The 15,934-nt window shown below is 36.5% G+C and overlaps 1 protein-coding gene across 1 annotated transcript in view; it reads right to left on the bottom strand.

Annotated features, from left to right (window-relative positions):
- The window catches only part of LOC149786813 (uncharacterized), a 59,415-nt gene extending 44,272 nt beyond the window's left edge, over positions 1-15,143 (bottom strand). The window contains exon 1 of the mRNA XM_089975982.1: positions 14,987-15,143. The gene's annotated coding sequence lies outside the window, so the exon portion shown is untranslated. The remainder of the gene's footprint in view (positions 1-14,986) is intronic.
- Positions 15,144-15,934: the final 791 nt, after the last annotated feature.

Here is a 15,934-nt window from a genome sequence, read left to right on the forward strand (position 1 = left end):
ATACACATTGTGCTGCAGTGGTCTAGTCTAGCGTACAGAGCAGCAGAGAGGGTGAACCGACCTCATTTTATAAGCGTTATTTTGGTAAACTAAGGCTTATACAAAAACGAAAAATAATAAGCTGATATCGTGAAACCGAAGCCTCTAACCTTTCAAGAACTTCTCTATGGGATAGCTTTTTTGTTACTTTTTTTCGCGTCGTCGTTTTCGAAAAACATATCGTAAGTTTTACTACGATGACGCCTTATTGAGGTCGCATCCTCTCTGCTGCTATCAATTAAAAAATGTTACAACAAATAATGGCACCAGCGTTGGAGCCTTATACAGCTAGATTAGCTCGAGAGCGACTAGAAGCAATTAAATTTCTCCCCATGAGAGATTCTTTCAGGAAAAAACTACAAGAACGGCAAGAATCTCAAGTTGAATACGCAGAAGGCACAAAACAGTTATTTAAACCTGTCACAGAAGTTATTGAAAAGGTCGTAACGGCTATTAAGGAGGATCTTCTTCCATCAGTCAAACAAACCGCTGAGCAAACCGCAAAAATAGCAAAGGGAACTAAGAAAACAAAAATAATTTTAAAAAGACTTCCAATTGACATAGCTGCAGAGCAACCTCCACCTGCTGATGAAGAAATACTTTAGGATATCAGTGAAATAAAAGAGAAACTCACGCCTAAAGTAAAATTAAGGAAAGAAGCGGAACCGGAAGAGCAGAGTAAACTGCTTGATAAATTTATTAATAACGCTATTAAACAAACAAATATGTTCGATGATATTTCCAAACTAGGTGGGTTTGCAGCTTCAAGTTATATTTATAGAGATATATATTTAAAACCCGAATATGATAAACCAGTAAGCAGGGAGATTTGGCATAAATGGATATTTCGCATAAAATTTAAAAAGGATCGAATCTCAAATAGTGATGTAATGTATCTAGTGTATTTAGATGAAATAGATAAATATCTTCTAGGTTCTCAATTTCGACAACAACCCGTTCAGCGAAAACCTCAACCCAAACCACAAGCCAGACCTCAACCATATATGGTGGCAACACCACCACAACCTCCGCCACCGCAACAACAAAAACATCCTGCTTAAATTTTTAATGATTATGCTCTTAAACGATTTGCTAATAAAGACCCGAAAGTTACAGCTAGCATTGCTGCGTTTGGGTATAGAAACAGAAAAAAATACTTAAAACCCGAATTTGACAAACCGGAGATATTAAAACAAGGAAACCGAATTCCTTTAGTGTTTTCTGCTGCTGATAACCTACCAGAGATTGACACAACTCATCCAAAATACAGCAGTTTTACAAAATTAGTAAGAAGACAACGACAAGAGCTGAAGAAAGAAATGCAACAAGAAAAACTATCTAAGCAGCAGATTTCGTCACAATCACAATTGCAACTTCCTCCACCGCTGCAGCAGATTGAACAGCAACAGCGACAACAAACGAACGATGAAGATTTTACTGAACTGATTGGAGAACCTCCAAAAAACGGGAAGTGGTCTTATTCCATGTCCTAACAATATTCTCTCCGACGTAGGACGACTAGAAGTTCTCATAGGAGGAAAACGAGCTGGTAATAATTCTCCGGAAATAATTAATGAAGCAGCTGATATTTGTCAACGATTATTTACAGGTGGTATCATGGATATTAGCGTTTACCGGGAACTTATTGATGAACTCGTTGACGACCTTGACTAAGTGACTAGTTGTCACCATGATTAGATAAAAGGCAAGTAAAATAAGATGATCGTGCACAATAGTCAGCGAGGACCTGTAATGATCACAGTAATTAAACTCACGATTACCAACCTACGGAGCGATATAATGAGATGGACTGGGTGATGTTGTTCAGGGATTATTCAGAAGGTTAGCTCCAAAAGTAGTACCTGTTGCAAAACAATTATAAATGAAAGCTATTAACGTTGTTCGTGAAAAAGCTCCTGGTGCAGTCGTCAACGTTGCTAGTAAAACATTCTCGGCAATCAAAGAAAGACTAGCACGATTAATACAACGAAAACCACAACCAGTTAAATTACCAAGCACTGAAGTCATGCCTGCATATGTCAGTAAAATAATAAATCAAGCTGCAAATCAAAAACTGGCGCTAATAGATCAAGGACCCAGTGAAGCAAAGAAGAATATTGTTTCAAGTTTGATATCAGGAAGCGGAGTTTCCCGAAGGCGGTAATCCTCGTGTTAGACGAAAATAATTATAATAAAAATGTTTAAACGTATATCCGACACAGCATTTGATATGGAAGCACCAGTCCTTAAAGACGAGTCTGTGCGTGATTATCAATTTTATTCTTATGACGCATGATTACCAAATCAGCGTGGAAGAACTGAATTACATGTCCATGATAAAAGTAGATACTTTCTACCCGCTGAGGCTTTTATTGAAGTAGAAGGTGAAATTATTAAAAAAGATGATACTGCATATGCAGTCGGAGATAACACTAGTTTTGTTAACAACGTCATTATGGCATTGTTTGATAGCGCCACTTATTTGATTGATGGAAAAAAACATCGAGGTAATTCAGAAGGACGTTGACGTTGCCACAACTAAAATAGGTTTATTTCGCAAGATACTCTGATGACTTTACAAAATCAGCCGGTCCCACAATGATGTTTGCAAAAGACACTACTAACACCCCTGAAAGCGGTCAGTATAATATAAGACGACCATAAAAACACACTGCCGTTGCCGATGACGCTGATGTAGAAGCTATGGTTCATAGTGTTAATCCAAATTTCAACCTAGGATTAGTAACACGCTGAGCAATGTTGGAGGGAGGCCGTAGAGCTTTTTCGTTTGCAATTCCACTGTCACATATCTTTGGATTTTTTTTAGAAATGTTAGAAAAGGTATCTTTGGAGCTAAACACACAGTTGCTCTTGTGAGAAAGGCTACTGAAGACGACACTATCTAGAGATTTGCTGGTGATGCTGGTAAAGTAATACTGACAAAACTTTCGCTGTGGATGCCGGTAATGACCCCAACGATCGCAGAAGAGCGACTATTATCTCTTATGGGCACAGGTGGTAAATCACTACTGTCATGGTTAACAACAACCACGGATAGCATCAAACTGATATCAACGGGGTATTTACGCGGCATATATCACCACAGCAAAGTGTTTCTGCACCACGACATATATTTGTTACTTTTCAGAATTATAATCGATTAAAATCACAAGAACGTAGTCATATGATATTTGACGGACTTGGTGTTACCGAGGTTTCTTTACGAATAAATGGACAACAAGAACCGACAGAAAACATACTACTAAACTATGAACAGAATCGTATAGTACGTGTGTACCATCGGATAATGACGTTTATGGGGCACGATCAAAATGTAGATACCGGTTTACAAGTCTCACAGTTTGATTTTAAAAGTCGATATCCGATCTATTACTTTTCGCTGGAGCATCTTGACTTATGCAGACAATCTGTCGTTGATATACACTTCAGAGCCAGCGTGAAAACAGGTGGTGGTGTTAATTACAGAGCTATCGCTGTCATACTTAGCGATAAAGCAATGCTACTTGAAGGTAGTGGTGGAAAAATGCGAGTCGTTGATGCACCTGTGGAAAATCTTAATGTCTTACCTTAATCCATGTTATTTACAAATACGAGTATTATCATAAAATGTCATATCATCATGTTAGTGTCAGTCTGACTCCTGGTCAGATTAAAAAGCTACAATCCGCGTCAGTAAAAAAACAGGAACTGCAATAACGCTAAAAACAGTCAGATTACAGGCGGTCAAAATAAACTATCCTTGATAGGCCGTCAATTTAAACAATTTAATAAAGCCAAACTATCCCGAACTGGAATACGAATTGAACGTTCCGCCGGTGCCATCAAAGACACTGCTAAGACAGGTGGCATATTTCCACTTCTCGCGGCAATACCAGCATTGATATCCGCTACAGCTCCAGCCGTTGCAAAGGCGGCCGCGTTATGTGCTGTTGGAACCGCTGCTGAAATGGCATTAAGAAAAGCAGCGGGACAGGGCTTAAGACTTCCAGGAACTCATCGAGAAAAGGTCTGAGACTTCCAGGAACACTTCGTTGAAAACCAGTGGTTTTACGCCCATGTCAAATTTTGATTTACTTGATGTTTCTAAGCAACTAAAATTAAAAACTTTAGAGGTGTTTTTATGCGAGATCAATTACCACAACGACCAAACAATATTGAAACCAGTATTATTAATCTCGATAACAGCACTGGACCTGGAACTCATTGGGTAGCATACGCAATTGATCCCCGTGGAATTGTTTATTTCGATTCGTATGGGTTAGCTCCACCGCAGGAATTTATACTCTATGTCACACCACTTCAAGTAAAAACCTGGTACTCAACACTACCAACACAAACATTAACTGATCCACCAATATGTGGGCGTGAAGCAATTCCTGTACTCCATGCTGTATCAAAATCATCGTTGCCACCTCGCAAAGTCGTATCTAATTATACAAGTCAACAGTTTGAGAAATCATTGATTTAGATCACCATTTGGAAAAACGACGAAGAAAATAATTGTAGATATTTACGGAAGATCCCGCGGCGATACTATTAAGAATATAAAAAAATTCGACGAAATAGATCTGTCAAATTACGCGACTAAAGACGAACTCGCTGATATTATGAACCTCTCTGGAGTTGACCGAGATGAAGTTGTTGTTTTTCAGGATAAATACGGAGTTGTAAAAACGAGTAATATCAAATGGAAGGAAATAGTTCGTAGAGTTCTCGGTGCTACCACGGATAACATTCCAGTATTTACTGACGGTGGTAGAATCAGAGACTCAAATATATCGTTTATAACAATCAGAGATGAAATTGCAAGAGCGTTGCTAACCGTTTGAAGAATACCGGTGACACAATGACAGGTGAACTCAGCATGAACGGAAATAAAATAGTCGTGCTAAGAGATCCAACATCCGACGAAGATGCGGCAACAAAATAAATACGTGGACAACGTAGATGGTAAATTATCCACACTGCGAGCCGAGTACAACGTTCATGTAAATATGTTCACGAATCTTCGTATAAATTTTAGAAACATTAATGAAACCGCAGAGGAATTCTTTGGTACTCCGTTGACTGCTGACGTGAAACTCTCTGATATCAAGACGAATATTAAAACGATTAAAAAAACACTAGAAGATGTCTTAAGTGGAATTACTGATATCGTTAACAAAATTAATCTGATTAAAATTCCTCACAAGCAGATCACCAATATAGTATATACAGTGTCATCGGGATTCTCGACATGGTCACAGCAAAATAATACTATCAAACATACCGCAGAAGTCACTGGTGTATACAGGTTGTCTGTGTTCAGCGCTGCAAAATTTAGTATGTACCCTATATATCCCTGGCGGCATTCAACCGATAAGTTTTCTGGGGTTGTGTCTATTGTGTTAAATAGTGGAGATGAAGAAACATTTATACTGGAAGCAGCTGATAAGAAATTAACTGCAACATCTTACTGGTGGTGTCTGGAATTTGTTGCTGAAGCATCTCAATTCGTTACTGTGTAAAATATAAAGGGCATTTCAATCGGCGTTCAAAAATTTAGATATGATCAAGTACGTGATTATCAAATATTGTTGAAAACCATCATTGACAAGTATACAACGAAAGTAAATAAATACCGAAGACGAGCAATTCTCATTGATGTTATTGTGTAATCGATATCCGCGCTCACTGCTGATACCGGTGTGGTATTATCAGCGCTAACACCAGTGACAGCAGCAGTAGCAGTGACAATATGTTTCATCATCCGCGACCATCGCTGGGGTTTTTAATATTATCGCGAAAAAGATATCCACGTGCACGAGCACAAAATTGCATGATTATGTTGTAAAATTACACACGGCATCGAATGCGTACTCTAAATTGTCTTCGATGCTATCATCAAAGCTTAACAATATCAGATTCCGAATTTGATGTGATGCTTAAGATGTACAATGAAGTCATCGATTTGGAAAATGGAAATTTAAATAATGACAGAACTACTTCAGCAGATAGCCGCAAATATAACCCCACTGAAAACCACGATGATAACAGTAAACTCCACTAACCCTGAGTCCGGTATTAATTTTCCACCCGCGATTCCAATAAAAGAAATCGCCCTTGCGCAATAGCGAGTATACTACAGTTGGCCAAATATCCGATCAAGATCGTTTGGTGGACTACAATCAAATAATTCGCTGATATTTGCAAATAAAAATAAAGATGATGAATCACCTGACTTGGTAGTTGCTGGAATACCCACGGGAAGTTATCAAATCGAACAAATCAATGATGAATTTCAACGTAGAATAAAATATATCACGGGGAAAGAATCCAAGATAGCGATAACAGTACACGAACCAACGCTATCGTCCGCTATTAAAATAAATTCACCGGATTACGTCGTTGATATATATCAGTCATCGATCAGAAGTATTTAGGGTGGTTTGAAGTTGCTCCAGAGTATCAAGGACCACCAGAACCAAAAAAGTATGATTTTACCACTAATGAAATGAAATTTATAGCGGAGCAAAGGTACAGAAAAGATTTTTGGGAAACGGGAGCATTGCTTTCTGGTCTTTCTGATGACAGCATCTACATTTAGTCTTCTCTTATTTAAGAGACCAGGTGGCCCGGGCAGAAATATGATTGTAAACGATGAGGATATTAATAAACTTTCAGAATAAATTAAACCTGAACTTACACGCGTATTTGGCAATTTAAGTAATTTATTTGTTACTATTACACAATATTATTATGATGAATTAAGACAACAAATCAGTGAAACAATACGAAATTTAAATCATATTAGCGACGATATTAAGTTTATTAATCGGCGAATTCGTGATGAAATATTAGAAATGAAAGAGGATTGCTTTGGTTCTCGAAAGGCGTTTCTTGATTATTATAAAATAACCGAACAACAATTACCAACATTTGTAATACCAGCATTTGCAACCGACGAACTAAAAAAAACACTCAGCAATCTTATTAACGAAAGGTTTACCAAAATACTTTAGTCATGGTGAACAATATATACACCACCAACTGTTCTCAGGCATAATAATGACCCATATGGACAAGGCCGTCATATTTTTCCTGGAATTGTAAATATAACCTCAACGATCGCAGTAAATCTTATTTGTGATGCAATTGATGTGAAGTTATCAGACAAACACCGACATATCAAATCAAGCACAGCAAGGATACATTCTGTATATTTTTACACTGCAAGTCCCACCTGGATCTCTCATTGTGCAAGAACCGATGAATCCGGTCTATCTATGATGTCATAATCCGCTATTATCAAGAATACATTTCAAACTAACTGACCAGAGCAATAATTTGATTGACCTTCGTGGAGACACTCTAAGTCTGAATTTATATGTAAAATCCTAAAAATCTACGATTTTCGTGGATTTTTAATCTTAGAGTGTTGTCTCCCCTTATCAAGGACAAAAGGAACAGCACATACTTTTAAAATGCCATTGAAGCGTGATACACATTAAAAACAGTAAAATAATAAATAATCGCCGTCCTTGATAAAATCATTGAATGGATATTCTTTTAACAGACAAATGGACTGAATGTGAAAAAAAGACTAAAATCTGACATACCTTCACTTTCATTTCCACGAATGACTCTAACTTTCATTTCTGATATAATTTTTCTTAATTGTCTTGTGCGAGTCTTTTTTGCCTCATATTCACGAGACAGTTATAATCTAATTTTTCTATTGCGAGAGACAGAGAGAGAGAGAGATAGATTCTCTCACTTTATTTTCTTTTAATGTAGCGAACGATTGAAACATCCCCGTTTGAATTCGTTTTACCAACTTGTATTCCGATGGCACCGTGTATCCACCTTCATATTTACGGTCTGGTAATATTTCAAAATCAGAAATATTTTTTCAGAATTTAGTTCTTCGATATATTTATGCCGTCTTTTCTAATTTTTTAATAGCAGAAATAATATCATTGATATTTTCGTAATTCATTATATACTAAATATACGTTTAAAAGAAAAAATATTTTACACTCTTATGTGAATCTCTAAATTGCCATATGACATTCTAGCAAATCCAGAAGGGTGTTGTTTTTTATACACTAAGGACGACACAATCCCATTAGATTTCCTAGATTGCCATATGACAGTCTAGCAGGTTCGGGGGCGCACGACACACCATTTCACCATGTGGGACCCTAGATTGTCAAACAACAGTCTAGCAGGCTCAGGAGGGCGTGTTTGGTGGAGGACGGCACAGTGCATAAATCTTACTTCTAAATCTTAATTCTAAGGACGGCACAACCCCTCATGTGAGCCACTAGATTGTCAAACAACACTCTAGCAGGCTCAGGAGGGCGTGTTTAGTGGAGGACTAAAACTAGATTGCAAGCTGAGGAAGATATATTTACAGTAAACCTTAATTATAAGGACGGCACAGTACATAAATCTTAATTCTAAGGATGGTACAATCTCCATGGGAAATCCCCAGATTGCCATATGACAGTCCAGCCGGCTCAGAAAGATATATTTGCAGTAAACCTTAATTATAAGGACGGCACAGTACATGTAGTATATACAATTTTAATTAAGGACGGCACAGTACATGTAGTATATACAATTTTAATTAAGGACGGCACAGTACATGTAGTATATACAATTTTAATTAAGGACGGCACAGTACATGTAGTATATACAATTTTAATTATAAGGACGGCACAGTACATGTAGTATATACAATTTTAATTAAGGACGGCATAATACATGTGGTATATTCAAATTTAATTAAGGACGGCACAATACATAAATCGTATCTAAGGACAGCACAACATACACAGGAGCCATTTTCTACGCTCAACAGATTTTTGCATACCCTCCCCCGAAATCAACCCTGGGAGAGTGCAAAAGGGGCACCCACCACGTGGTGATATGGTGGGAAGGTGTGTTTGAATTTCGAGCAATCGGGAGAATGTATCCTATAACCGCGGTTCTTTATGGAATTTATTCGCTAAATGATAACCCTAACATTAATGATCTTGTGCCAATGAGATTTTCAAAGCTAATTGTGTAGCAGAACGAGAAATCGAACATTTTACAAACGCGATCCGTGGAAATGGGTTAACGGATATACGACGTGAAAAAATAAACAAATGTGCTGAATTAGTTAAGGATATCGGAGCTACAATAAATGATGTCGCTAAGTTAGAAAAAAAACCATTAAAATTCCCAATAAAAGTAGCAACGATAACAGGAGAGATTTACGATTCGAAACATTACAAAAGAGAGAACTCCAATCAGTATCGTTGATCATAATGCTCACGCGTGGGCTAGTGCAGTAACAATATTTCCATGAGATCGGACTGTAAGATTTTACCCCCCACCAAGAAAACTCTGGGAGGGGAAATATGTTTGATTTTATTGACGAAATAAGTAAAAACGATCCTGTATCAGTATGGCTATTTAAGAGTTCCGATGATGAAAAATATGATCAATTTGTACGACCTAAGGGCGAAATATATCGTAAAGAATCTCTCCACGAAGAAATGAAAAATCTTGCGCAGAAGTTTTCAACAGAGAATACTGAACAATTGCTAAATGTTTCACCGTTCCGTCAGTCGCTGCTCACTGTGCAAGAGAGAAAATTCGTGTAAGCCAACACGATTTGAATTTCTTGAAGACGTGCAGCTTAGCTGCTGTGAATACGGACACGGTGGATTGTGGAATACTAAGTATAATTACAGCGACGTTATCTCGGTTTATATGGTCGCGTGTTATCCGGGAAGCTTTCTTGGTTACGGAGAGTGTTCTGGATATTTTAAAAGTTTTGGACACCCCACACACGAGATGACAAAGAGTATCGATAAATGGACCCCTACCTGATTTTGATCTAACTGGATTCGCTCGTATTGTATCATTTGAGTTTGCTGAAGGTCTTCATCCGATTTGTTATGTTTGGTTTGATAGGCATTTTTCAGAAAAACTTTGAACACCAATAGTTTTATTACGATATATGCTTGATTGTAAAATATTAATATCACTGATTGTAAATGAAGCAATTATATCGTACCGTCCTCAGACCGAAGTTGGGTTGCCACCACCTGATGATGATAAAACCGCAAAAGATCTCGGTAGAAGAATAATCCGTAAATTTACTCAAGGCGGGGCATATGATCATAAACGATTAATTATGGACGATGTTGAATATGATTTTATAATCGCCAATGCAACCAAGAGAGATATATTTGTAAGTCGAGAAAACGCTTACTTGTCTAACAGAGCACAATTAGGTACAAATGTTGGTTATATTGATGGTGAGTCACCTCAGTTTACTTATTTAAGATCCTCAATGCTCGCTTATGTTTCTATAAATTTATTATGACGATAAATAGATTCCTTACCACCAGAGTTGCAACGGATTCATTCTATATCGAAAAAAAATATTCAGAATTACTGACTCAATTTACAAGTACTGATGCATCGTGGGGTAAATGGAGAATAAAACAAGAAATGTTATATAATTATTCTGAATCTGCAGATGTTGCGATTAAAGGTATTTATAATAAAAATAATCAGATATCAGAATTATCGTCTGCGGCATCTGTATATGATCCAGTATCCATACACGAGACGGTCTATCTAAACGGATCGGGTGGCTCTGGTAAAACAACGCGAGTTATTGAATTATTTTGACAGAATTCAGATGATATGGTTGTTTTAACACCTACACACAAACTCGCCAGAGAAATGAGAGCACGAGGAATGCAATCATGTACTTATCATAGTTTTTGTCGATGGTAGGGAGACGCATGGACTCCTGATCGAATAGGAGAGAAATATATTCCAAGAATCATCATTTGGGATGAGATACGTACAGTGTCGCTAGATACATTAAAAATGTTTATCGATTGGCTGTTATTGAAAAATACAGCTGTGATAATGTGCGGCGATCATGGTCAACCACCACCGTTTGTAGGGTTATCTCCGCACGGATGGCTAAAGAATTTTGTGGATTATTACGAGGAGTTAACTGATGATCATAGATCTCTTGATGTAGAATTATGAGAGCTTAAGAAATTAATCAGACTACAACCGAATAAAATTAAATGTGAAATAATGCGTAAAATAATTTCAGAAACTTCTATGAACGATTTTCTGCAAATGTGGAGACCAAATGATTTAATAGTGGCAAGTAGAAAGATAGTTCGTGATACACTTCAACAGCGGTTATTTCAAGTGCATAAAGAAAAATTTTCAGATCTACGTGTACCATTGTGATATAGGCAGCTGATACACGACGATAGAATATCGACGTTGATATACCAGAACAGACTGAGAAACGGAATCTCGTATTAAATGATGTTGTCGCAGTTGATGTCAGTGTTGTTGAGGATGCGCTGAGCGCGGATAAATGCCTGTGGACACTGGGATACACAATGACAATTAATTCATCTCAAGCGTTAACCATCTCTGATACTCGAGTTTGGATTGTCGATGATCGCGTCGAGTTGTCAAACTCAGTTTATCTCTCAGTGTCTCGAGTCTGAAGAATATCTCAACTCCGGAAAATTATCATAGACACTACAGAAACCATCAATGATGTCCTCGATGACAGTGATATAGTAAGGAAAAAATATCTAGTTATAAACAAAGTGACAAAAAAAAAACGCGACTTTGATCTCGATGTTGACTTTCTCATAGCGCTAAAACAGAAGCAGAATAATCATTGTGCAAGTTGTAATTGTATAATATTGTGGCGATATTCAAATAATGATCCAAGACAATTTACCGTAGACAGAAAATATAGTAGTCTTGGTCATACACGCGAAAATGTGATGATAACCTGTCTTGAGTGTAATCGGCGTAGAGGTGCAAGTTAAGTGATCGCGGTGGTAATTGTGTGTCTTCAGGAAGTACTTGTAATTGTTCACGTGTAAATCCACGTTGAGGAGCAGTTGAATCTAGTCTGTAGATTGCGGGTCTACCCGTGGATCTTGCCACGCTGAAATTGTATGTGTCGTAATACTCCAGACAGGATCAGTTGCTCTTTTTTTTACCACCTTCAAGTTCACCGGGTTCATATAAATACCTGACAGTCACATTACCTAATACTGGTTGTTTTTAAAAATCACGTCGTTGTTGTGGTGTTTTTTTGTGATTGCGCTATTAGGTTTCATGGCAGTTGTTCGAGTAATTTCATTATTTACTGCCACTATCACACTTGGTAATCTTGCAACCCACTCGCGAGATCTTTTGTCTTCAAATATTTCCTTCGCGTATTAATATCCAAATAAACGCTCAGCAAGTGTTCGATTAAATCGTTCAACAATTGCCTGATCACGATGAATTGCAGTATGTCCTCGTCGTATTTTGTCGTTATATTGCTTCATCAACGATGATACTACACCTTGAAATTCTTTGCCAGGGTCAGCTTGTAGCAGCTCTGGCCATCGTAGACCACCACGTCGATAAATTCGTTCAAAAGCAAAAGCTACTTCAGTTGCTGTCTTTGTTGATAACGACTCTGCTTCTTTATATCTACTTGCATCACCGACGACAGTTAAGCGTGTTTATATGTTACACGACGTGTTCCAATTTTGATAATATCGTCTGGTAAAAATAAAATATCAGCCTGATGAACTTCATTACGAACGCTAACATCAAAATGTGCGTACTGAATTGTTTTAGGCGGTGGTAAATAAATTTGCCATATTGCCTGTCGTGCTAACCATTTTTCAGCAGTAGAACGTTCGATACCTGCTGCTTCGGCGAATTTACTAATCGCTGCTCTACTCTTCCAATATCCTCTTTGACTATAATAAATCGACTCCATTATAATAATAATCGGTTGATTAATTACCAGCTCCTAATGCTAGTTTACCTTTCATCGCAGATCTCACCAACCAATTAGCTAATCATTCTTTGAAAGATTTATTTTTTTATGGAATTTAACGCATAAATTAATTTTTGCATCGGCAATATGTCTAACTTGTAGGTTTTTACTTTTATAAGCTACATCATGAGCGTGACACGCTTTATCGATAGCATTTACTGGATACTCACCGGGTTTTGGTTGATCTTGGCTGTCAAGTCGGATATCAAGTCGAGTACCAGGACCGCAATAGTTATACCCGTGAAGGTGTTTTTTCTCCTGGGTATTTAGCCCATGGTGTTCCTGGTAGCTTTGCTAACTGAGCGGCAACATCACCTCCTCATTTTTAAAAATATTGTTTGGATTAGAAATACATTTAAATTTCTTTGTACCACATTTTTCACACTTGCCTGTAACTGATGATCTGTTATTTTTTGTTCTGATAGTTGTTAGTCCACTTGTGGGAGCACGCGTCCTGCATTTTACACAATATAAATCCATGTTATTTATTATATTTCTACAACATGGATGTAATTGATTTATCAGCGACACGAAAGCAGGAGCCAGTCAAGCATCATCCAGCATTACCAAATTCTGTCCGAATGATTATAATTGGCCCATCCCGGTTTGGTAAGACACAACTGTTACTAATTTGATAATGAGATGGTTGAAATGGGATAAGTTGTATTTAGTAGCTCCGTTTGTAGATGACCAGCAATGCTATGATGTACTGAAAGACTTTAATGAAAACGCAAAATTGTTGGATGAAAACGGTGATGTTATTGAATTTGTTACTGATATCGGTGAATCGCCATCCGTAGATGACCTCGATGGGTTTATTAATAATTTAGTTGTATACGATGATGTGATGATTGGAAAACAGTCAAATCCAGTTCGAATATTTTCTCGAGGAAGGCATAAAAACAGATGTGATTTATGTTACTCAACGATACACACAAATGCCTAAAGTGATCGGAGATAACTGCAATATTCTTGCTGTGTTAAATGGTGTTGATACACATACTCTGCGAAATATTCATCAGACTTCGTGCAGTATCGATTTGGACATAATTAAGTTTAGAAATGTATTTAGTCAGGCTCAGTCAACCCCGCATGGATTTATAACAATAAAATTACATGACTAACGACCGCGTTATCGTATAGGTCTTGATAAAATTTTTGGATAGCAGCAGAGAGGGTGCGACCTCGATAAGGTGCCAACGTAGTAAAACTTACGAAATGTTTTTCGAAAACAACGACTCGAAAAAAAAGTAACAGAAACCTAATCCCCAGGGAGACTATCAGAAAGTTTGAAGCATCGGTTTCACATTATCAGCGTATTTGTTCGTTTTTTGTATAAGCCTTAGTTTACCAAAATTACGCTTATAAAATGAGGTCGGTTCACCCTCTATGCTGCTTACAGAGTGCACCTTATTCTTTGAATTATACCATGTATGTATGTGTGACCGTGTGTGTGTGTGTGTGTGTGTGTGTGTGTGTGTGATTATACCATGTATGTATGTGTGACCGTGTGTGTGTGTGTGTGTGTTCGAGCGTGTTCAGAAATTGTCGATACATAATGGTCAATACATGTATGTAGTACACTGCAGAGTTAAAAATAGCACGACCATTCTATTTGGAATGTAAACAAGTACACTATGTTTGCTGCGGTGTACACATCAATCATCCATTGAGCGAGGCATAATAATCATAAGTTAACCAGAATTCCTAACAAAAGGTTGTGCCATCGTTTGTTTACAATAATATTTACTGTTTTCTAACAGCGTAATAGTTCGAGAGTAATGAATTGCCAGTTTAACTTTTAACATTAAATGAAATATTCCTAATAGTCGAGTCCAAGTCATGTAGTACATGGCGGACATCTTGGCCACATTCTATGCATCATTTGTGTCATTTACATCTGTAAATCGATAGCATTATTGTGACCTGGGTTCCCAAGAACACGCTATGTCGTCTAACTAGTTTAGAGGATTTAGTGTGGACAAGAAGAATATTGTTTTACATAAAATCTATCATATTAACGTAGTCAAGCACAAAATCTCATGCACTTACCTTCTAATTTGTTCAAGCTGTGTTGATTTTTCTCCCTCCAAACAGGAAGGGTTATTACAGGCGTCTAGTATGACAAGTATGAACGTCTGTTTCAAGTGGTCGAATGGAGTTCCGGAGTCATAACTCGTTTGAAGTATACCAGCATACCAGTATGTATGTATGTATGTATATATATATATATATATATATATATATATATATATATATATATATATATATATATATATATATATATATATATATATATATAGATAGATAGATAGATAGATAGATATATATAACATATATATATATATATATATATATATATATATATATATATATATATATATATATATATATATATATATATATATATATATAGATATATATATATATATATATATATATATATATATATATATATATATATATATATATATATATATACATATATGTATATATCTATATAGATATATAAAGATATATATATATGTACATACATACATATATATATGTCTATATATATATATATCTATATATATATATATATATATATATATATATATATATATATATATATATATATATATATATATATATATATATATATATATATATATATATATATATATATATATATATATAACTTTATGAAATGTACATAGGTGGTGTAGTCCTAAGGAAAGAAGTGAGGGAAAGCAAGACAGAAGAGACAGAATGCTGTTACTCAGATGGGAAAACAATGGCAAGCACAAGAGTAAAAAAAGTAACGAAATGCAGTTCTCACGCGTTCCCACAGGACTGCAATCATTATGTACACCAATAGTCACTGGTGGAACTTTGGGATGTTAAGTTACTATTCTAAGCACTTTCATTTATGTATCACAGTATGTAAAACTGTAAGCAAGAAATTAAAGTATTTCATTCTTTACGCAATACCCTTGATTTTACTAAAGGTATAAGCAG

The sequence above is a fragment of the Sinohyriopsis cumingii genome, chromosome 12 (assembly GCF_028554795.1).
Source record: "Sinohyriopsis cumingii isolate HCF-2022 chromosome 12, ASM2855479v2, whole genome shotgun sequence".
In the NCBI taxonomy this organism is placed as follows: domain Eukaryota; kingdom Metazoa; phylum Mollusca; class Bivalvia; order Unionida; family Unionidae; genus Sinohyriopsis; species Sinohyriopsis cumingii.